General features: G+C 46.3%; 8 non-coding genes across 8 annotated transcripts; all 8 read right to left on the bottom strand.

Moving 5' to 3' along the window:
- Positions 1-5,285: 5,285 nt before the first annotated feature.
- Positions 5,286-5,358, bottom strand: TRNAN-AUU (transfer RNA asparagine (anticodon AUU)). Its single transcript has one exon. It is a non-coding gene; the product is annotated as a tRNA-Asn (tRNA).
- Positions 5,359-7,350: 1,992 nt separating this feature from the next.
- Positions 7,351-7,423, bottom strand: TRNAN-AUU (transfer RNA asparagine (anticodon AUU)). The gene has a single exon. It is a non-coding gene; the product is annotated as a tRNA-Asn (tRNA).
- Positions 7,424-8,239: 816 nt separating this feature from the next.
- On the bottom strand, positions 8,240-8,312 carry TRNAN-AUU (transfer RNA asparagine (anticodon AUU)). The gene has a single exon. It is a non-coding gene; the product is annotated as a tRNA-Asn (tRNA).
- A 2,441-nt stretch (positions 8,313-10,753) lies between these two features.
- Positions 10,754-10,826, bottom strand: TRNAN-AUU (transfer RNA asparagine (anticodon AUU)). Its single transcript has one exon. It is a non-coding gene; the product is annotated as a tRNA-Asn (tRNA).
- A 1,838-nt stretch (positions 10,827-12,664) lies between these two features.
- On the bottom strand, positions 12,665-12,737 carry TRNAN-AUU (transfer RNA asparagine (anticodon AUU)). Its single transcript has one exon. It is a non-coding gene; the product is annotated as a tRNA-Asn (tRNA).
- Positions 12,738-19,991: 7,254 nt separating this feature from the next.
- Positions 19,992-20,064, bottom strand: TRNAS-GCU (transfer RNA serine (anticodon GCU)). Its single transcript has one exon. It is a non-coding gene; the product is annotated as a tRNA-Ser (tRNA).
- A 1,845-nt stretch (positions 20,065-21,909) lies between these two features.
- On the bottom strand, positions 21,910-21,982 carry TRNAS-GCU (transfer RNA serine (anticodon GCU)). Its single transcript has one exon. It is a non-coding gene; the product is annotated as a tRNA-Ser (tRNA).
- Positions 21,983-22,945: 963 nt separating this feature from the next.
- Positions 22,946-23,018, bottom strand: TRNAS-GCU (transfer RNA serine (anticodon GCU)). The gene has a single exon. It is a non-coding gene; the product is annotated as a tRNA-Ser (tRNA).
- Positions 23,019-24,810: the final 1,792 nt, after the last annotated feature.

Genomic DNA, 24,810 nt, shown 5'->3' on the forward strand with positions numbered 1-24,810 from the left:
CTCGAATCACCAACCTATTGGATAACAGCCGAACGCGCTAACCATTGAGCCACGGAAGCTCAGAAATTGAATGGTTTTCAGGTATTGTGGAAAAACTCTGACTTTTTACGTTACACTTGAGATCCCATAACACCGCTTCCGGGTGGGCTCGAACAACCAACCTTTCGGTTAACAGCTGAACGCGCTAACCATTGCGCCACGGAAGCCCAAAAATTAAATGTTCGTCAGGTATTGTGGAAAAACTCTGACTTTTTACGTTACATTTGAGATCCCATAACACCGCTTTCGGGTGTGCTCGAACCACCAACCTATTGGTTAACAGCCTAACGCGCTAACCATTGAGCCGCGGAAGCTCAGAAACTGAATGGTTGTCAGGTATTGTGGAAAAGTTATGACTTTTCACGCTACATCTGAGACCCCACAACACCTCTCCCGGGTGGGCTCGAACCACCAACCTTTCGGTTAACAGCTGAACGCGCTAACCATTGCGCCACGGAAGCCCAAAAATTAAATGTTTGTCAGGTATTGTGGAAAAACTCTGACTTTTTACGTTACATTTGAGATCCCATAACACCGCTTCCGGGTGGGCTCGAACCACCAACCTTTCGGTTAACAGCTGAACGCGCTAACCATTGAGCCACGGAAGCTCAGAAACTGAATGGTTGTCAGGTATTGTGGAAAAGTTATGACTTTTCACGCTACATCTGAGACCCCACAACACCTCTCCCGGGTGGGCTCGAGCCACCAACCTTTCGGTTAACAGCTGAACGCGCTAACCATTGCGCCACGGAAGCCCAAAAATTAAATGTTCGTCAGGTATTGTGGAAAAACTCTGACTTTTTACGTTAAATTTGAGATCCCATAACACCGCTTTCGGGTGTGCTCGAACCGCCAACCTATTGGTTAACAGCCTAACGCGCTAACCATTGAGCCGCGGAAGCTCAGAAACTGAATGGTTGTCAGGTATTGTGGAAACGTTATGACTTTTCACGCTACATCTGAGACCCCACAACACCTCTCCCGGGTGGGCTCGAACCACCAACCTTTCGGTTAACAGCTGAACGCGCTAACCATTGCGCCACGGAAGCCCAAAAATTAAATGTTCGTCAGGTATTGTGGAAAAACTCTGACTTTTTACGTTACATTTGAGATCCCATAACACCGCTTCCGGGTGGGCTCGAACCACCAACCTTTCGGTTAACAGCTGAACGCGCTAACCATTGAGCCACGGAAGCTCAGAAACTGAATGGTTGTCAGGTATTGTGGAAAAGTTATGACTTTTCACGCTACATCTGAGACCCCACAACACCTCTCCCGGGTGGGCTCGAGCCACCAACCTTTCGGTTAACAGCTGAACGCGCTAACCATTGCGCCACGGAAGCCCAAAAATTAAATGTTCGTCAGGTATTGTGGAAAAACTCTGACTTTTTACGTTACATTTGAGATCCCATAACACCGCTTTCGGGTGTGCTCGAACCACCAACCTATTGGTTAACAGCCTAACGCGCTAACCATTGAGCCACGGAAGCTCAGAAATTGAATGGTTGTCAGGTATTGTTGAAAAGTTATGACTTTTCACGCAACATCTGAGACCCCACAACACCTCTCCCGGGTGGGCTCGAGCCACCAACCTTTCGGTTAACAGCTGAACGCGCTAACCATTGCGCCACGGAAGCCCAAAAATTAAATGTTCGTCAGGTATTGTGGAAAAACTCTGACTTTTTACGTTACACTTGAGATCCCATAACACCGCTTCCGGGTGGGCTCGAACCACCAACCTTTCGGTTAACAGCTGAACGCGCTAACCATTGAGCCACGGAAGCTCAGAAACTGAATGGTTGTCAGGTATTGTGGAAAAGTTATGACTTTTCACGCTACATCTGAGACCCCACAACACCTCTCCCGGGTGGGCTCGAGCCACCAACCTTTCGGTTAACAGCTGAACGCGCTAACCATTGCGCCACGGAAGCCCAAAAATTAAATGTTCGTCAGGTATTGTGGAAAAACTCTGACTTTTTACGTTACATTTGATATCCCATAACACCGCTTTCGGGTGTGCTCGAACCACCAACCTATTGGTTAACAGCCTAACGCGCTAACCATTGAGCCGCGGAAGCTCAGAAACTGAATGGTTGTCAGGTATTGTGGAAAAGTTATGAATTTTCACGCTACATCTGAGACCCCACAACACCTCTCCCGGGTGGGCTCGAACCACCAACCTTTCGGTTAACAGCTGAACGCGCTAACCATTGCGCCACGGAAGCCCAAAAATTAAATGTTCGTCAGGTATTGTGGAAAAACTCTGACTTTTTACGTTACATTTGAGATCCCATAACACTGCTTCCGGGTGGGCTCGAACCACCAACCTTTCGGTTAACAGCTGAACGCGCTAACCATTGAGCCACGGAAGCTCAGAAACTGAATGGTTGTCTGGTATTGTGGAAAAGTTATGACTTTTCACGCTACATCTGAGACCCCACAACACCTCTCCCGGGTGGGCTCGAGCCACCAACCTTTCGGTTAACAGCTGAACGCGCTAACCATTGCGCCACGGAAGCCCAAAAATTAAATGTTCGTCAGGTATTGTGGAAAAACTGTGACTTTTTACGTTACTTTTGAGATCCCATAACACCGCTCCCGGGTGGGCTCGAACCACCAACCTATTGGTTAACAGCCGAACGCGCTAACCATTGAGCCACGGAAGCTCAGAAATTGAATGGTTGTCAGGTATTGTGGAAAAGTTATGACTTTTCACGCTACATCAGAGACCCCACAACACCTCTCCCGGGTGGGCTCGAGCCACCAACCTTTCGGTTAACAGCTGAACGCGCTAACCATTGCGCCACGGAAGCCCAAAAATTAAATGTTCGTCAGGTATTGTGGAAAAACTGTGACTTTTTACGTTACATTTGAGATCCCATAACACCGCTCCCGGGTGGGCTCGAACCACCAACCTATTGGTTAACAGCCGAACGCGCTAACCATTGAGCCACGGAAGCTCAGAAATTGAATGGTTGTCAGGTATTGTGGAAAAGTTATGACTTTTCACGCTACATCAGAGACCCCACAACACCTCTCCCGGGTGGGCTCGAACCACCAACTTTTCGGTTAACAGCTGAATGCGCTGCGCGCTAACCAATGCGCCACGGAAGCCCAAAAATTAAATGTTCGTCAGGTATTGTGGAAAAACTCTGACTTTTTACGTTACATTTGAGATCCCATAACACCGCTCCCGGGTGGGCTCGAACCACCAACCTATTGCATAACAGCCGAACGCGCTAACCATTGAGCCACGGAAGCTTAGAAATTGAATGGTTTTCAGGTATTGTGGAAAAACTCTGACTTTTTACGTTACACTTGAGATCCCATAACACCGCTTCCGGGTGTGCTCGAACAACCAACCTTTCGGTTAACAGCTGAATACGCTAACCATTGCGCCACGGAAGCCCAAAAATTAAATGTTCGTTAGGTATTGTGGAAAAACTCTGACTTTTTACGTTACATTTGAGATCCCATAACACCGCTCCCGGGTGGGCTCGAACCACCAACCTATTGGTTACTAGCCGAACGCGTTAACCATTGAGCCACGGAAGCTCAGGAATTGAATGGTTGTCAGGTATTGTGGAAAAACTCTGACTTTTTACGTTACATTTGAGATCCCATAACACCGCTTCCGGGTGGGCTCGAACCACCAACCTTTCGGTTAACAGCTGAACGCGCTAACCATTGAGCCACGGAAGCTCAGAAACTGAATGGTTGTCAGGTATTGTGGAAAAGTTATGACTTTTCACGCTACATCTGAGACCCCACAACACCTCTCCCGGGTGGGCTCGAGCCACAAACCTTTCGGTTAACAGCTGAACGCGCTAACCATTGCGCCACGGAAGCCCAAAAATTAAATGTTCGTCAGGTATTGTGGAAAAACTGTGACTTTTTACGTTACATTTGAGATCCCATAACACCGCTCCCGGGTGGGCTCGAACCACCAACCTATTGGTTAACAGCCGAACGCGCTAACCATTGAGCCACGGAAGCTCAGAAATTGAATGGTTGTCAGGTATTGTGGAAAAGTTATGACTTTTCACGCTACATCAGAGACCCCACAACACCTCTCCCGGGTGGGCTCGAGCCACCAACCTTTCGGTTAACAGCTGAACGCGCTAATCATTGCGCCACGGAAGCCCAAAAATTAAATGTTCGTCAGGTATTGTGGAAAAACTCTGACTTTTTACGTTACATTTGAGATCCCATAACACCGCTTCCGGGTGGGCTCGAACCACCAACCTTTCGGTTAACAGCTGAACGCGCTAACCATTGAGCCACGGAAGCTCAGAAACTGAATGGTTGTCAGGTATTGTGGAAAAGTTATGACTTTTCACGCTACATCTGAGACCCCACAACACCTCTCCCGGGTGGGCTCGAGCCACCAACCTTTCGGTTAACAGCTGAACGCGCTAACCATTGCGCCACGGAAGCCCAAAAATTAAATGTTCGTCAGGTATTGTGGAAAAACTCTGACTTTTTACGTTAAATTTGAGATCCCATAACACCGCTTTCGGGTGTGCTCGAACCGCCAACCTATTGGTTAACAGCCTAACGCGCTAACCATTGAGCCGCGGAAGCTCAGAAACTGAATGGTTGTCAGGTATTGTGGAAACGTTATGACTTTTCACGCTACATCTGAGACCCCACAACACCTCTCCCGGGTGGGCTCGAACCACCAACCTTTCGGTTAACAGCTGAACGCGCTAACCATTGCGCCACGGAAGCCCAAAAATTAATTGTTCGTCAGGTATTGTGGAAAAACTCTGACTTTTTACGTTACATTTGAGATCCCATAACACCGCTTCCGGGTGGGCTCGAACCACCAACCTTTCGGTTAACAGCTGAACGCGCTAACCATTGAGCCACGGAAGCTCAGAAACTGAATGGTTGTCAGGTATTGTGGAAAAGTTATGACTTTTCACGCTACATCTGAGACCCCACAACACCTCTCCCGGGTGGGCTCGAGCCACCAACCTTTCGGTTAACAGCTGAACGCGCTAACCATTGCGCCACGGAAGCCCAAAAATTAAATGTTCGTCAGGTATTGTGGAAAAACTCTGACTTTTTACGTTACATTTGAGATCCCATAACACCGCTTTCGGGTGTGCTCGAACCACCAACCTATTGGTTAACAGCCTAACGCGCTAACCATTGAGCCACGGAAGCTCAGAAATTGAATGGTTGTCAGGTATTGTTGAAAAGTTATGACTTTTCACGCAACATCTGAGACCCCACAACACCTCTCCCGGGTGGGCTCGAGCCACCAACCTTTCGGTTAATAGCTGAACGCGCTAACCATTGCGCCACGGAAGCCCAAAAATTAAATGTTCGTCAGGTATTGTGGAAAAACTCTGACTTTTTACGTTACATTTGAGATCCCATAACACCGCTCCCGGGTGGGCTCGAATCACCAACCTATTGGATAACAGCCGAACGCGCTAACCATTGAGCCACGGAAGCTCAGAAATTGAATGGTTTTCAGGTATTGTGGAAAAACTCTGACTTTTTACGTTACACTTGAGATCCCATAACACCGCTTCCGGGTGGGCTCGAACCACCAACCTTTCGGTTAACAGCTGAACGCGCTAACCATTGAGCCACGGAAGCTCAGAAACTGAATGGTTGTCAGGTATTGTGGAAAAGTTATGACTTTTCACGCTACATCTGAGACCCCACAACACCTCTCCCGGGTGGGCTCGAGCCACCAACCTTTCGGTTAACAGCTGAACGCGCTAACCATTGCGCCACGGAAGCCCAAAAATTAAATGTTCGTCAGGTATTGTGGAAAAACTCTGACTTTTTACGTTACATTTGATATCCCATAACACCGCTTTCGGGTGTGCTCGAACCACCAACCTATTGGTTAACAGCCTAACGCGCTAACCATTGAGCCGCGGAAGCTCAGAAACTGAATGGTTGTCAGGTATTGTGGAAAAGTTATGACTTTTCACGCTACATCTGAGACCCCACAACACCTCTCCCGGGTGGGCTCGAACCACCAACCTTTCGGTTAACAGCTGAACGCGCTAACCATTGCGCCACGGAAGCCCAAAAATTAAATGTTCGTCAGGTATTGTGGAAAAACTCTGACTTTTTACGTTACATTTGAGATCCCATAACACCGCTTCCGGGTGGGCTCGAACCACCAACCTTTCGGTTAACAGCTGAACGCGCTAACCATTGAGCCACGGAAGCTCAGAAACTGAATGGTTGTCAGGTATTGTGGAAAAGTTATGACTTTTCACGCTACATCTGAGACCCCACAACACCTCTCCCGGGTGGGCTCGAGCCACCAACCTTTCGGTTAACAGCTGAACGCGCTAACCATTGCGCCACGGAAGCCCAAAAATTAAATGTTCGTCAGGTATTGTGGAAAAACTGTGACTTTTTACGTTACATTTGAGATCCCATAACACCGCTCCCGGGTGGGCTCGAACCACCAACCTATTGGTTAACAGCCGAACGCGCTAACCATTGAGCCACGGAAGCTCAGAAATTGAATGGTTGTCAGGTATTGTGGAAAAGTTATGACTTTTCACGCTACATCAGAGTTCCCACAACACCTCTCCCGGGTGGGCTCGAGCCACCAACCTTTCGGTTAACAGCTGAACGCGCTAACCATTGCGCCACGGAAGCCCAAAAATTAAATGTTCGTCAGGTATTGTGGAAAAACTGTGACTTTTTACGTTACATTTGAGATCCCATAACACCGCTCCCGGGTGGGCTCGAACCACCAACCTATTGGTTAACAGCCGAACGCGCTAACCATTGAGCCACGGAAGCTCAGAAATTGAATGGTTGTCAGGTATTGTGGAAAAGTTATGACTTTTCACGCTACATCAGAGACCCCACAACACCTCTCCCGGGTGGGCTCGAACCACCAACTTTTCGGTTAACAGCTGAACGCGCTGCGCGCTAACCATTGCGCCACGGAAGCCCAAATATTAAATGTTCGTCAGGTATTGTGGAAAAACTCTGACTTTTTACGTTACATTTGAGATCCCATAACACCGCTCCCGGGTGGGCTCGAACCACCAACCTATTGGATAACAGCCGAACGCGCTAACCATTGAGCCACGGAAGCTTAGAAATTGAATGGTTTTCAGGTATTGTGGAAAAACTCTGACTTTTTACGTTACACTTGAGATCCCATAACACCGCTTCCGGGTGGGCTCGAACAACCAACCTTTCGGTTAACAGCTGAATACGCTAACCATTGCGCCACGGAAGCCCAAAAATTAAATGTTCGTTAGGTATTGTGGAAAAACTCTGACTTTTTACGTTACATTTGAGATCCCATAACACCGCTCCCGGGTGGGCTCGAACCACCAACCTATTGGTTAATAGCCGAACGCGTTAACCATTGAGCCACGGAAGCTCAGGAATTGAATGGTTGTCAGGTATTGTGGAAAAACTCTGACTTTTTACGTTACATTTGAGATCCCATAACACCGCTTCCGGGTGGGCTCGAACAACCAACCTTTCGGTTAACAGCTGAATACGCTAACCATTGCGCCACGGAAGCCCAAAAATTAAATGTTCGTCAGGTATTGTGGAAAAACTGTGACTTTTTACGTTACATTTGAGATCCCATAACACCGCTCCCGGGTGGGCTCGAACCACCAACCTATTGGTTAACAGCCGAACGCGCTAACCATTGAGCCACGGAAGCTCAGAAATTGAATGGTTGTCAGGTATTGTGGAAAAGTTATGACTTTTCACGCTACATCAGAGACCCCACAACACCTCTCCCGGGTGGGCTCGAACCACCAACTTTTCGGTTAACAGCTGAACGCGCTGCGCGCTAACCATTGCGCCACGGAAGCCCAAAAATTAAATGTTCGTCAGGTATTGTGGAAAAACTCTGACTTTTTACGTTACATTTGAGATCCCATAACACCGCTCCCGGGTGGGCTCGAACCACCAACCTATTGGATAACAGCCGAACGCGCTAACCATTGAGCCACGGAAGCTTAGAAATTGAATGGTTTTCAGGTATTGTGGGAAAACTCTGACTTTTTACGTTACACTTGAGATCCCATAACACCGCTTCCGGGTGGGCTCGAACAACCAACCTTTCGGTTAACAGCTGAATACGCTAACCATTGCGCCACGGAAGCCCAAAAATTAAATGTTCGTTAGGTATTGTGGAAAAACTCTGACTTTTTACGTTACATTTGAGATCCCATAACACCGCTCCCGGGTGGGCTCGAACCACCAACCTATTGGTTAATAGCCGAACGCGTTAACCATTGAGCCACGGAAGCTCAGGAATTGAATGGTTGTCAGGTATTGTGGAAAAACTCTGACTTTTTACGTTACATTTGAGATCCCATAACACCGCTTCCGGGTGGGCTCGAACCACCAACCTTTCGGTTAACAGCTGAACGCGCTAACCATTGAGCCACGGAAGCTCAGAAACTGAATGGTTGTCAGGTATTGTGGAAAAGTTATGACTTTTCACGCTACATCTGAGACCCCACAACACCTCTCCCGGGTGGGCTCGAGCCACAAACCTTTCGGTTAACAGCTGAACGCGCTAACCATTGCGCCACGGAAGCCCAAAAATTAAATGTTCGTCAGGTATTGTGGAAAAACTGTGACTTTTTACGTTACATTTGAGATCCCATAACACCGCTCCCGGGTGGGCTCGAACCACCAACCTATTGGATAACAGCCGAACGCGCTAACCATTGAGCCGCGGAAGCTCAGAAACTGAATGGTTGTCAGGTATTGTGGAAAAGTTATGACTTTTCACGCTACATCAGAGACCCCACAACACCTCTCCCGGGTGGGCTCGAGCCACCAACCTTTCGGTTAACAGCTGAACGCGCTAACCATTGCGCCACGGAAGCCCAAAAATTAAATGTTCGTCAGGTATTGTGGAAAAACTGTGACTTTTTACGTTACATTTGAGATCCCATAACACCGCTCCCGGGTGGGCTCGAACCACCAACCTATTGGTTAACAGCCGAACGCGCTAACCATTGAGCCACGGAAGCTCAGAAATTGAATGGTTGTCAGGTATTGTGGAAAAGTTATGACTTTTCACGCTACATCAGAGACCCCACAACACCTCTCCCGGGTGGGCTCGAACCACCAACTTTTCGGTTAACAGCTGAACGCGCTGCGCGCTAACCATTGCGCCACGGAAGCCCAAAAATTAAATGTTCGTCAGGTATTGTGGAAAAACTCTGACTTTTTACGTTACATTTGAGATCCCATAACACCGCTCCCGGGTGGGCTCGAACCACCAACCTATTGGATAACAGCCGAACGCGCTAACCATTGAGCCACGGAAGCTTAGAAATTGAATGGTTTTCAGGTATTGTGGAAAAACTCTGACTTTTTACGTTACACTTGAGATCCCATAACACCGCTTCCGGGTGGGCTCGAAACAACCAACCTTTCGGTTAATAGCCGAACGCGTTAACCATTGAGCCACGGAAGCTCAGGAATTGAATGGTTGTCAGGTATTGTGGAAAAACTCTGACATTTTACGTTACATTTGAGATCCCATAACACCGCTTCCGGGTGGGCTCGAACCACCAACCTTTCGGTTAACAGCTGAACGCGCTAACCATTGAGCCACGGAAGCTCAGAAACTGAATGGTTGTCAGGTATTGTGGAAAAGTTATGACTTTTCACGCTACATCTGAGACCCCACAACACCTCTCCCGGGTGGGCTCGAGCCACAAACCTTTCGGTTAACAGCTGAACGCGCTAACCATTGCGCCACGGAAGCCCAAAAATTAAATGTTCGTCAGGTATTGTGGAAAAACTGTGACTTTTTACGTTACAGTTGAGATCCCATAACACTGCTCCCGGGTGGGCTCGAACCACCAACCTATTGGTTAACAGCCGAACGCGCTAACCATTGAGCCACGGAAGCTCAGAAATTAAATGGTTGTCAGGTATTGTGGAAAAGTTATGACTTTTCACGCTACATCAGAGACCCCACAACACCTCTCCTGGGTGGGCTCGAACCACCAACTTTTCGGTTAACAGCTGAACGCGCTGCGCGCTAACCATTGCGCCACGGAAGCCCAAAAATTAAATGTTCGTCAGGTATTGTGGAAAAACTCTGACTTTTTACGTTACATTTGAGATCCCATAACACCGCTCCCGGGTGGGCTCGAACCACCAACCTATTGGATAACAGCCGAACGCGCTAACCATTGAGCCACGGAAGCTCAGAAATTGAATGGTTTTCATTTATTGTGGAAAAACTCTGACTTTTTACGTTACACTTGAGATCCCATAACACCGCTTCCGGGTGGGCTCGAACAACCAACCTTTCGGTTAACAGCTGAATACGCTAACCATTGCGCCACGGAAGCCCAAAAATTAAATGTTCGTCAGGTATTGTGGAAAAACTCTGACTTTTTAGGTTACATTTGAGATCCCATAACACCGCTTTCGGGTGTGCTCGAACCACCAACCTATTGGTTAACAGCCTAACGCGCTAACCATTGAGCCGCGGAAGCTCAGAAACTGAATGGTTGTCAGGTATTGTGGAAAAGTTATGACTTTTCACGCTACATCTGAGACCCCACAACACCTCTCCCGGGTGGGCTCGAACCACCAACCTTTCGATTAACAGCTGAACGCGCTAACCATTGCGCCACGGAAGCCCAAAAATTAAATGTTCGTCAGGTACTGTGGAAAAACTCTGACTTTTTACGTTACATTTGAGATCCCATAACACCGCTCCCGGGTGGGCTCGAACCACCAACCTATTGGTTAATAGCCGAACGCGTTAACCATTGAGCCACGGAAGCTCAGGAATTGAATGGTTGTCAGGTATTGTGGAAAAACTCTGACTTTTTAGGTTACATTTGAGATCCCATAACACCGCTTTCGGGTGTGCTCGAACCACCAACCTTTCGGTTAACAGCTGAACGCGCTAACCATTGAGCCACGGAAGCTCAGAAACTGAATGGTTGTCAGGTATTGTGGAAAAGTTATGACTTTTCACGCTACATCTGAGACCCCACAACACCTCTCCCGGGTGGGCTCGAGCCACCAACCTTTCGGTTAACAGCTGAACGCGCTAACCATTGCGCCACGGAAGCCCAAAAATTAAATGTTCGTCAGGTATTGTGGAAAAACTGTGACTTTTTACGTTACATTTGAGATCCCATAACACCGCTCCCGGGTGGGCTCGAACCACCAACCTTTCGGTTAACAGCTGAACGCGCTAACCATTGCGCCACGGAAGCCCAAAAATTAAATGTTCGTCAGGTATTGTGGAAAAACTCTGACTTTTTACGTTACATTTGAGATCCCATAACACCGCTCCCGGGTGGGCTCGAATCACCAACCTATTGGTTAACAGCCTAAAGCGCTAACCATTGAGCCACGGAAGCTCAGAAATTCAATGGTTGTCAGGTATTGTTGAAAAGTTATGACTTTTCACGCTACATCTGAGACCCCACAACACCTCTCCCGAGTGGGCTCGAACCACCAACCTATTGGTTAACAGCCTAACGCGCTAACCATTGAGCCACGGAAGCTCAGAAATTGAATGGTTGTCAGGTATTGTGGAAAAGCTATGACTTTTCACGCTACATCTGAGACCCCACAACACCTCTCCCTTGTGGGCTCGAACCACCAACCTTTTGGTTAACAGCTGAACGCGCTAAAAAATATGCCACGGAAGCCCAAAAATTAAATGTTCGTCAGGTATTGTGGAAAAACTCTGACTTTTTACGTTACATTTGAGATCCCATAACACCGCTCCCGGGTGGGCTCGAACCACCAACCTTTCGTTTAACAGCTGAACGCGCTAACCATAGCGCCACGGAAGCCCAAAAATTGAATGTTCGTCAGGTATTGTGGAAAAACTCTGACTTTTTACGTTACATTTGAGATCCCATAACACCGCTTTCGGGTGTGCTCGAACCACCAACCTATTGGTTAACAGCCTAACGCGCTAACCATTGAGCCACGGAAGCTCAGAAATTAAATGGTTGTCATTTATTGTGGAAAAGTTATGACTTTTCACGCTACATCAGAGACCCCACAACACCGCTCCCGGGTGGGCTCGAACCACCAACCTATTGGATAACAGCCGAACGCGCTAACCATTGAGCCACGGAAGCTCAGAAATTGAATGGTTTTCATTTATTGTGGAAAAACTCTGACTTTTTACGTTACACTTGAGATCCCATAACACCGCTTCCGGGTGGGCTCGAACAACCAACCTTTCGGTTAACAGCTGAATACGCTAACCATTGCGCCACGGAAGCCCAAAAATTAAATGTTCGTCAGGTATTGTGGAAAAACTCTGACTTTTTAGGTTACATTTGAGATCCCATAACACCGCTTTCGGGTGTGCTCGAACCACCAACCTATTGGTTAACAGCCTAACGCGCTAACCATTGAGCCGCGGAAGCTCAGAAACTGAATGGTTGTCAGGTATTGTGGAAAAGTTATGACTTTTCACGCTACATCTGAGACCCCACAACACCTCTCCCGGGTGGGCTCGAACCACCAACCTTTCGATTAACAGCTGAACGCGCTAACCATTGCGCCACGGAAGCCCAAAAATTAAATGTTCGTCAGGTACTGTGGAAAAACTCTGACTTTTTACGTTACATTTGAGATCCCATAACACCGCTCCCGGGTGGGCTCGAACCACCAACCTATTGGTTAATAGCCGAACGCGTTAACCATTGAGCCACGGAAGCTCAGGAATTGAATGGTTGTCAGGTATTGTGGAAAAACTCTGACTTTTTACGTTACATTTGAGATCCCATAACACCGCTTCCGGGTGGGCTCGAACCACCAACCTTTCGGTTAACAGCTGAACGCGCTAACCATTGAGCCACGGAAGCTCAGAAACTGAATGGTTGTCAGGTATTGTGGAAAAGTTATGACTTTTCACGCTACATCTGAGACCCCACAACACCTCTCCCGGGTGGGCTCGAGCCACCAACCTTTCGGTTAACAGCTGAACGCGCTAACCATTGCGCCACGGAAGCCCAAAAATTAAATGTTCGTCAGGTATTGTGGAAAAACTGTGACTTTTTACGTTACATTTGAGATCCCATAACACCGCTCCCGGGTGGGCTCGAACCACCAACCTTTCGGTTAACAGCTGAACGCGCTAACCATTGCGCCACGGAAGCCCAAAAATTAAATGTTCGTCAGGTATTGTGGAAAAACTCTGACTTTTTACGTTACATTTGAGATCCCATAACACCGCTCCCGGGTGGGCTCGAATCACCAACCTATTGGTTAACAGCCTAAAGCGCTAACCATTGAGCCACGGAAGCTCAGAAATTCAATGGTTGTCAGGTATTGTTGAAAAGTTATGACTTTTCACGCTACATCTGAGACCCCACAACACCTCTCCCGAGTGGGCTCGAACCACCAACCTATTGGTTAACAGCCTAACGCGCTAACCATTGAGCCACGGAAGCTCAGAAATTGAATGGTTGTCAGGTATTGTGGAAAAGTTATGACTTTTCACGCTACATCTGAGACCCCACAACACCTCTCCCGGGTGGGCTCGAGCCACCAACCTTTCGGTTAACAGCTGAACGCGCTAACCATTGCGCCACGGAAGCCCAAAAATTAAATGTTCGTCAGGTATTGTGGAAAAACTCTGACTTTTTACGTTACATTTGAGATCCCATAACACCGCTCCCGGGTGGGCTCGAATCACCAACCTATTGGTTAACAGCCTAAAGCGCTAACCATTGAGCCACGGAAGCTCAGAAATTCAATGGTTGTCAGGTATTGTTGAAAAGTTATGACTTTTCACGCTACATCTGAGACCCCACAACACCTCTCCCGAGTGGGCTCGAACCACCAACCTATTGGTTAACAGCCTAACGCGCTAACCATTGAGCCACGGAAGCTCAGAAATTGAATGGTTGTCAGGTATTGTGGAAAAGCTATGACTTTTCACGCTACATCTGAGACCCCACAACACCTCTCCCTTGTGGGCTCGAACCACCAACCTTTTGGTTAACAGCTGAACGCGCTAAAAAATATGCCACGGAAGCCCAAAAATTAAATGTTCGTCAGGTATTGTGGAAAAACTCTGACTTTTTACGTTACATTTGAGATCCCATAACACCGCTCCCGGGTGGGCTCGAACCACCAACCTTTCGTTTAACAGCTGAACGCGCTAACCATAGCGCCACGGAAGCCCAAAAATTGAATGTTCGTCAGGTATTGTGGAAAAACTCTGACTTTTTACGTTACATTTGAGATCCCATAACACCGCTTTCGGGTGTGCTCGAACCACCAACCTCTTGGTTAACAGCCTAACGCGCTAACCATTGAGCCACGGAAGCTCAGAAATTAAATGGTTGTCATTTATTGTGGAAAAGTTATGACTTTTCACGCTACATCAGAGACCCCACAACACCTCTCCCGGGTGGGCTCGAACCATCAACTTTTCGGTTAACAGCTGAACGCGCTGCGCGCTCACCATTGCGCCACGGAAGCCCAAAAATTAAATGTTCGTCAGGTATTGTGGAAAAACTCTGACTTTCTACGTTACATTTGAGATCCCATAACACCGCTCCCGGGTGAGCTCGAACCACCAACCTTTCGGTTAACAGCTGAACGCGCTAACCATTGCGCCACGGAAGCCCAAAAATTAAATGTTCGTCAGGTATTGTGGAAAAACTGTGACTTTTTACGTTACATTTGAGATCCCATAACACCGCTCCCGGGTGGGCTCGAACCACCAACCTTTCGGTTAACAGCTGAACGCGCTAACCATTGCGCCACGGAAGCCCAAAAATTAAATGTTCGTCAGGTATTGTGGAAAAACTCTGACTTTTTACGTTACATTTGAGATCCCATAACACCGCTCCCGGGTGGGCTCGAATCACCAACCTATTGGTTAACAGCCTAAAGCGCTAACCATTGAGCCACGGAAGCTCAGAAATTCAATGGTTGTCAGGTATTGTTGAAAAGTTATGACTTTTCACGCTACATCTGAGACCCCACAACACCTCTCCCGAGTGGGCTCGAACCACCAACCTATTGGTTAACAGCCTAACGCGCTAACCATTGAGCCACGGAAGTTCAGAAATTGAATGGTTGTCAGGTATTGTGGAAAAGTTATGACTTTTCACGCTACATCTGAGACCCCACAACACCTCTCCCTTATGGGCTCGAACCACCAACCTTTTGGTTAACAGCTGAACGCGCTAAAAAATATGCCACGGAAGCCCAAAAATTAAATGTTCGTCAGGTATTGTGGAAAAACTCTGACTTTTTACGTTACATTTGAGATCCCATAACACCGCTCCCGGGTGGGCTCGAACCACCAACCTTTCGTTTAACAGCTGAACGCGCTAACCATAGCGCCACGGAAGCCCAAAAATTGAATGTTCGTCAGGTATTGTGGAAAAACTCTGACTTTTTACGTTACATTTGAGATCCCATAACACCGCTTTCGGGTGTGCTCGAACCACCAACCTATTGGTTAACAGCCTAACGCGCTAACCATTGAGCCACGGAAGCTCAGAAATTAAATGGTTGTCATTTATTGTGGAAAAGTTATGACTTTTCACGCTACATCAGAGACCCCACAACACCTCTCCCGGGTGGGCTCGAACCATCAACTTTTCGGTTAACAGCTGAACGCGCTGCGCGCTCACCATTGCGCCACGGAAGCCCAAAAATTAAATGTTCGTCAGGTATTGTGGAAAAACTCTGACTTTCTACGTTACATTTGAGATCCCATAACACCGCTCCCGGGTGAGCTCGAACCACCAACCTTTCGGTTAACAGCTGAACGCGCTAACCATTGCGCCACGGAAGCCCAAAAATTAAATGTTCGTCAGGTATTGTGGAAAAACTCTGACTTTTTACGTTACATTTGAGATCCCATAACACCGCTCCCGGGTGGGCTCGAATCACCAACCTATTGGTTACCAGCCTAAAGCGCCAACCATTGAGCCACGGAAGCTCAGAAATTCAATGGTTGTCAGGTATTGTTGAAAAGTTATGACTTTTCACGCTACATCTGAGACCCCACAACACCTCTCCCGAGTGGGCTCGAACCACCAACCTATTGGTTAACAGCCTAACGCGCTAACCATTGAGCCACGGAAGCTCAGAAATTGAATGGTTGCACAGGCGTGCGCACGGGTCGGGCAGGGTGGGCCCTGGCCCGACATGAAATGTTTCAAGGGGGCGCAAAAGCCGGAAAAATAAGGGCGCAAAATTTGGGTATTAGATCTGCAGACTGCAGGAACATCAGCGAAACGCCGAAAGGGAACGGAAATGTGAATAACAGAGCCACTATGAGAAATGCGATGGTCAGACGGGGGACGGTAAAATTTTGTGTTCTCTCGTATAGTCTCTTGTGTTAACCCTTACAAAAATCTTCTTTAGAACTCTTTAGAAAATTCCTTGGGAAATTTCTTTAGAAATCCTTAAGGAGTTCTTAGGGGAAATTGGGGAATATTGGTCTCTTTTTCTTTGGAAATAAATTTGGAATTTTCTTGGAAAATAACTTTGGAATTTTCTTGGGAAATATCTTTGGAATTTTCTTGGGAATTATCTTGGAATTTCCTTGGGAAATAACTTTGGAATTTCCTTGGGAAATAACTTTGGAATTTCCTTGGGAAATAACTTTGGAATTTCCTTGGGAAATAACGTTTGAATTTTCTTGGGAAATAACTTGGGAAATATCTTTGGAATTTTCTCGGGAAATATAGGGAAGATTATGGGTTAAATTAATCTAGCCCTCTAGAAACGAGGATAGTTCTCACATGCAGAACCATATTCCAATGCAGGGAGTGCAGTTCTAATATGCTGAACAACACCCCTTATAGCACGGGCAGTTCCCGCATGCAGTGCGAAACTGCTTATAAAGTCAGACATATAATCGACTTAAAAACATCCGTAAACGGCAGAAAGATTTAATCTTGTGCAATTGTATGGGTTACTAAGGGGGTTTTGGAGGCTTCAATGGCCAAGCAGTAGATACAGATGTTGTTGTTAAGTTTAATGATGTATTTTCACTGAGAGTTTTTTGAGTACCAGAAACGCGTTTAACCTAATTTTATCTACAATATTTTTTTAAAAATATTTATTTGGGACTCTAATTACGCTCGAAATAAAGATAAAACATGTCACAAAAGATTTAATTTAATTTAAGGTTAATTTTACTTTTCAAAAGCGAAAGTTTCGACTGCCAGCTTAAATCTAAACAACACGATTTTAATTACGTGTATTTTACTTTTAATTTAATTTATCCTTTGCATAAACACCTCACGAATTATTAAAGGAAAAAAACAACGAAAATAGGTAAATATGATAAACCATTTCAGCAATTGCTGAGCCTTAGCTACGGGACAAGCCTTTGTGAAACGTTTTTAATTATTTAGCTATCAAGTCAATGCCTATGCAGGAAAACTTAAGCAAAACAATTTTGGGTAAAATATTTTGAGATAATTATATGTAAAGCATAATTGCTAATATATCTGCTGGTCCTTTGAAATTCATCTCTAGAATTCTAAACGAATTTCATTGGAAAATTAACCCCTGACCTTCTTTGGTAATTTATCTCAAGATTTCCTTAAGAATTTCGTTGGAAAATATTCCATAGACGTTTTTTGGAAATTTATCTCAATAATTCCTATCGAATTTCTTTGGGAAATTAACCCTAGACTTTCTTTGGAAATTTATCTCAAGAATTCCTTAAGAATTTCGTTGAAAAATATTCCACATACGTTCTTTGGAAATTGATCTCAAGTATTCCTGAAGAATTTCGTTGGCAATATTCCCTAGATGTTCTTTGGAGATTGATCTCAAGAGTTTCTAAAGAATTTCTTTGGAAAACAAACCCAAGACCTTCTTTGGAAATTAATCTCTAGAATTTCTAAAGAGTTTCTTTGGAAAATAAACCTTATACATTCTTTGAAAATTTACCTCTAGAATTCCTAAAGAGTTTCTTTGGAAAATAACCTTATACATTCTTTGGAAATTTACCTCTAGAATTCCTAAAGAATTTCTTTGGAAAATATTCGTTAAACCTTCTTTGGAAATTTACCTCTAGAATTCCTAAAGAGTTTCTTTGGAAAATATTCGTTAAACCTTCTTTGGAAATTAATCTCTAGAATTCCTAAAGAGTTTCTTTGGAAAATAAACCTTATACATTCTTTGGAAATTTACCTCAAGAATTCCTAAAGAATTTCTTTGGAAAATATTCGTTATACCTTCTTTGGAAATTAATCTTTAGAATTCCTAATGAGTTTCTTTGGAAAATAAATCTTATACCTTCTTTGGAAATTAATCTCTAGAATTCCTAAAGAGTTTCTTTGGAAAATAAACCTTATACATTCTTTGGAAATTTACCTCAAGAATTCCTAAAGAATTTCTTTGGAAAATATTCGTTATACCTTCTTTGGAAATTAATCTTTAGAATTCCTAATGAGTTTCTTTGGAAAATAAACCTTATACCTTCTTTGGAAATTTATCTCTAGAATTCCTAAAGAATTTCCTTGGAAAATAATCTCAAGACATTCTTTGGACATTTGTCTCAAGACTTCTTTAGGAAATTCCAAAGAAAGTCTTTGGGAATTGTTCCTTTAGGAAATGATCCCAAGGGCTCCATAGGGTTCCAAAGAATGGCCTTTGGAATTCTTAAGAACATTTTTGTTAGGGGGTAGGGGCGCAAAATTAACTAGGCGGCCCGACCTTACTGAAAACCCTGCGCACGCCTGTGAATGGTTGTCAGGTATTGTGGAAAAGTTATGACTTTTCACGCTACATCTGAGACCCCGCAACACCTCTCCCGGGTGGGCTCGAACCACCAACCTTTTGGTTAACAGCTGAACGCGCTAAAAAATATGCCACGGAAGCCCAAAAATTAAATGTTCGTCAGGTATTGTGGAAAAACTCTGACTTTTTACGTTACATTTGAGATCCCACAACACCGCTCACGGGTGGGCTCGAACCACCAACCTTTCGGTTAACAGCTGAACGCGCTAACCATTGCGCCACGGAAGCCCAAAAATTAAATGTTCGTCAGGTATTGTGGAAAAACTCTGACTTTTTACGTTACATTTGAGATCCCATAACACCGCTTTCGGGTGTGCTCGAACCACCAACCTATTGGTTAACAGCCTAACGCGCTAACCATTGAGCCGCGGAAGCTCAGAAACTGAATGGTTGTCAGGTATTGTGGAAAAGTTATGACTTTTCACGCTACATCTGAGACCCCACAACACCTCTCCCGGGTGGGCTCGAACCACCAACCTTTCGGTTAACAGCTGAACGCGCTAACCATTGCGCCACGGAAGCCCAAAAATTAAATGTTCGTCAGGTATTGTGGAAAAACTCTGACTTTTTACGTTACATTTGAGATCCCATAACACCGCTTCCGGGTGGGCTCGAGCCACCAACCTTTCGGTTAACAGCTGAACGCGCTAAACATTGCTCCACGGAAGCCCAAAAATTAAATGTTCGTCTGGTATTGTGGAAAAACTCTGACTTTTTACGTTACATTTGAGATCCCATAACACCGTTCCCGGGTGGGCTCGAACCACCAACCTTTCGGTTAACAGCTGAACGCGCTAACCATAGCGCCACGGAAGCCCAAAAATTAAATGTTCGTCAGGTATTGTGGAAAAACTCTGACTTTTTACGTTACATTTGAGATCCCATAACACCGCTTTCGGGTGTGCTCGAACCACCAACCTATTGGTTAAGAGCCTAACGCGCTAACCATTGAGCCGCGGAAGCTCAGAAACTGAATGGTTGTCAGGTATTGTGGAAAAGTTATGACTTTTCACGCTACATTTGAGACCCCACAACACCTCTCCCGGGTGGGCTCGAACCACCAACCTTTCGGTTAACAGCTGAACGCGCTAACCATTGCGCCACGGAAGCCCAAAAATTAAATGTTCGTCAGGTATTGTGGAAAAACTCTGACTTTTTACGTTACATTTGAGATCCCATAACACCGCTTCCGGGTGGGCTCGAACCACCAACCTTTCGGTTAGCAGCTGAACGCGCTAACCATTGAGCCACGGAAGCTCAGAAACTGAATGGTTGTCAGGTATTGTGGAAAAGTTATGACTTTTCACGCTACATCTGAGACCCCACAACACCTCTCCCGGGTGGGCTCGAGCCACCAACCTTTCGGTTAACAGCTGAACGCGCTAACCATTGCGCCACGGAAGCCCAAAAATTAAATGTTCGTCAGGTATTGTGGAAAAACTCTGACTTTTTACGTTACATTTGAGATCCCATAACACCGCTGCCGGGTGGGCTTGAACCACCAACCTATTGGTTAACAGCCGAACGCGCTAACCATTGAGCCACGGAAGCTCAGCAATTAAATGGTTGTCAGGTATTGTGGAAAAGTTATGACTTTTCACGCTACATCAGAGACCCCACAACACCTCTCCCGGGTGGGCTCGAACCACCAACTTTTCGGTTAACAGCTGAACGCGCTGCGCGCTAACCATTGCGCCACGGAAGCCCAAAAATTAAATGTTCGTCAGGTATTGTGGAAAAACTCTGACTTTCTACGTTACATTTGAGATCCCATAACACCGCTCCCGGGTGGGCTCGAACCACCAACCTTTCGGTTAACAGCTGAACGCGCTAACCATAGCGCCACGGAAGCCCAAAAATTAAATGTTCGTCAGGTATTGTGGAAAAACTCTGACTTTTTACGTTACATTTGAGATCCCATAACACCGCTTTCGGGTGTGCTCGAACCACCAACCTATTGGTTAAGAGCCTAACGCGCTAACCATTGAGCCGCGGAAGCTCAGAAACTGAATGGTTGTCAGGTATTGTGGAAAAGTTATGACTTTTCACGCTACATTTGAGACCCCACAACACCTCTCCCGGGTGGGCTCGAGCCACCAACCTTTCGGTTAACAGCTGAACGCGCTAAACATTGCGCCACGGAAGCCCAAAAATTAAATGTTCGTCTGGTATTGTGGAAAAACTCTGACTTTTTACGTTACATTTGAGATCCCATAACACCGCTCCCGGGTGGGCTCAAACCACCAACCTTTCGGTTAACAGCTGAACGCGCTAACCATAGCGCCACGGAAGCCCAAAAATTAAATGTTCGTCAGGTATTGTGGAAAAACTCTGACTTTTTACGTTACATTTGAGATCCCATAACACCGCTTTCGGGTGTGCTCGAACCACCAACCTATTGGTTAAGAGCCTAACGCGCTAACCATTGAGCCGCGGAAGCTCAGAAACTGAATGGTTGTCAGGTATTGTGGAAAAGTTATGACTTTTCACGCTACATTTGAGACCCCACAACACCTCTCCCGGGTGGGCTCGAGCCACCAACCTTTCGGTTAACAGCTGAACGCGCTAAACATTGCGCCACGGAAGCCCAAAAATTAAATGTTCGTCTGGTATTGTGGAAAAACTCTGACTTTTTACGTTACATTTGAGATCCCATAACACCGCTCCCGGGTGGGCTCGAACCACCAACCTTTCGGTTAACAGCTGAACGCGCTAACCATAGCGCCACGGAAGCCCAAAAATTAAATGTTCGTCAGGTATTGTGGAAAAACTCTGACTTTTTACGTTACATTTGAGATCCCGTAACACCGCTTTCGGGTGTGCTCGAACCACCAACCTATTGGTTAAGAGCCTAACGCGCTAACCATTGAGCCGCGGAAGCTCAGAAACTGAATGGTTGTCAGGTATTGTGGAAAAGTTATGACTTTTCACGCTACATTTGAGACCCCACAACACCTCTCCCGGGTGGGCTCGAACCACCAACCTTTCGGTTAACAGCTGAACGCGCTAACCATTGCGCCACGGAAGCCCAAAAATTAAATGTTCGTCAGGTATTGTGGAAAAACTCTGACTTTTTACGTTACATTTGAGATCCCATAACACCGCTTCCGGGTGGGCTCGAACCACCAACCTTTCGGTTAGCAGCTGAACGCGCTAACCATTGAGCCACGGAAGCTCAGAAACTGAATGGTTGTCAGGTATTGTGGAAAAGTTATGACTTTTCACGCTACATCTGAGACCCCACAACACCTCTCCCGGGTGGGCTCGAGCCACCAACCTTTCGGTTAACAGCTGAACGCGCTAACCATTGCGCCACGGAAGCCCAAAAATTAAATGTTCGTCAGGTATTGTGGAAAAACTCTGACTTTTTACGTTACATTTGAGATCCCATAACACCGCTCCCGGGTGGGCTTGAACCACCAACCTATTGGTTAACAGCCGAACGCGCTAACCATTGAGCCACGGAAGCTCAGCAATTAAATGGTTGTCAGGTATTGTGGAAAAGTTATGACTTTTCACGCTACATCAGAGACCCCACAACACCTCTCCCGGGTGGGCTCGAACCACCAACTTTTCGGTTAACAGCTGAACGCGCTGCGCGCTAACCATTGCGCCACGGAAGCCCAAAAATTAAATGTTCGTCAGGTATTGTGGAAAAACTCTGACTTTCTACGTTACATTTGAGATCCCATAACACCGCTCCCGGGTGGGCTCGAACCACCAACCTTTCGGTTAACAGCTGAACGCGCTAACCATAGCGCCACGGAAGCCCAAAAATTAAATGTTCGTCAGGTATTGTGGAAAAACTCTGACTTTTTACGTTACATTTGAGATCCCATAACACCGCTTTCGGGTGTGCTCGAACCACCAACCTATTGGTTAAGAGCCTAACGCGCTAACCATTGAGCCGCGGAAGCTCAGAAACTGAATGGTTGTCAGGTATTGTGGAAAAGTTATGACTTTTCACGCTACATTTGAGACCCCACAACACCTCTCCCGGGTGGGCTCGAACCACCAACCTTTCGGTTAACAGCTGAACGCGCTACCCATTGCGCCACGGAAGCCCAAAAATTAAATGTTCGTCAGGTATTGTGGAAAAACTCTGACTTTTTACGTTACATTTGAGATCCCATAACACCGCTTCCGGGTGGGCTCGAACCACCAACCTTTCGGTTAGCAGCTGAACGCGCTAAACATTGAGCCACGGAAGCTCAGAAACTGAATGGTTGTCAGGTATTGTGGAAAAGTTATGACTTTTCACGCTACATCTGAGACCCCACAACACCTCTCCCGGGTGGGCTCGAGCCACCAACCTTTCGGTTAACAGCTGAACGCGCTAACCATTGCGCCACGGAAGCCCAAAAATTAAATGTTCGTCAGGTATAGTGGAAAAACTCTGACTTTTTACGTTACATTTGAGATCCCATAACACCGCTCCCGGGTGGGCTTGAACCACCAACCTTTCGGTTAACAGCTGAACGCGCTAACCATTGCGCCACGGAAGCCCAAAAATTAAATGTTCGTCAGGTATTGTGGAAAAGTTATGACTTTGCACGCTACATCTGAGACCCCACAACACCTCTCCCGGGTGGGCTCGAACCACCAACCTTTCGGTTAACAGCTGTACCGGCTAAAAAATATGCCTAGGAAGCCCAAAAATTAAATGTTCGTCAGGAATTGTGGAAAAACTCTGACTTTTTACGTTACATTTGAGACCCCACAACACCGCTCCCGGGTGGGCTCGAACCACCAACCTGTTGGTTAACAGCCGAACGCGCTAACCATTGAGCCACGGAAGCTCAGAAATTAAATGGTTGTCAGGTATTGTGGAAACGTTATGACTTTTCACGCTACATCAGATACCCCACAACACCTCTCCCGGGTGGGCTCGAACCACCAACCTTTCGGTTAACAGCTGAACCGGCTAAAAAATATGCCTAGGAAGCCCAAAAATTAAATGTTCGTCAGGTATTGTGGAAAAACTCTGACTTTTTACGTTACATTTGAGACCCCACAACACCGCTCCCGGGTGGGCTCGAACCACCAAACTTTCGGTTAACAGCCGCACGCGCTAACCATTGCGCCACGGAAGCCCAAACAATAAATGGTCGTCAGGTATATTGGAAAAACTTTGGCTTTTTACGTTACATTTGAGAACCCATAACACCGCTCCCGGGTAGGCTCGAACCACCAACCTATTAGATAACAGCCGAACGCGCTAAGCATTGAGCCACGGAAGCCCAAAAATTAAATGTTCGTCAGGTATTGTGGCAAAAATCTGACTTTTTACGTTACATTTGGGCTCCCATAACACCGCTCCCGGGTGGGCTCGAACCACCAACCTATTGGTTAACAGCCGAACGCGCTAACCATTGAGCCACGGAAGCTCAGAAATTAAATGTTTGTCAGGTATTGTGGAAACGTTATGACTTTTCACGCTACATCTGAGACCCCACAACACCTCTCCCGGGTGGGTTCGAACCACCAACCTTTCGGTTAACAGCTTAATGCGCTAACCATTGCGCCACGGAAGCCCAAAAAATAAATGTTCGTCAGGTAGTATGGAAAAACCTTTCTTTTTACGTTACATTTGAGACTTCACAACACCGCTCCCGGGTGGGCTCGAACCACCAACCTATTGGTTAACAGCCGAACGCGCTAACCATTTGCCACGGAAGCTCAGAAATTAAATGGTTGTCAGGTATTGTGGAAACGTTATGACTTTTCACGCTACATCAGATACCCCACAACACCTCTCCCGGGTGGGCTCGAACCCCCAACCTTTCGGTTAACAGCTGAACGCGCTGCGCGCTAACCATTGCGCCACGGAAGCCCAAAAATTAAATGTTCGTCAGGTATTGTGGAAAAACTCTGACTTTTTACGTTACATTTGAGATCCCATAACACCGCTCCCGGGTGGGCTCGAACCACCAACCTATTAGTTAACAGCCTAACGCGCTAACCATTGAGCCACGGAAGCTCAGAAATTGAATGGTTGTCAGG

Source organism: Phalangium opilio, unplaced genomic scaffold, assembly GCF_054372755.1.
Source record: "Phalangium opilio isolate 3A_F unplaced genomic scaffold, DU_Popi_V2 ptg000505l_1, whole genome shotgun sequence".
Classification (NCBI taxonomy): Eukaryota; Metazoa; Arthropoda; class Arachnida; order Opiliones; family Phalangiidae; genus Phalangium; species Phalangium opilio.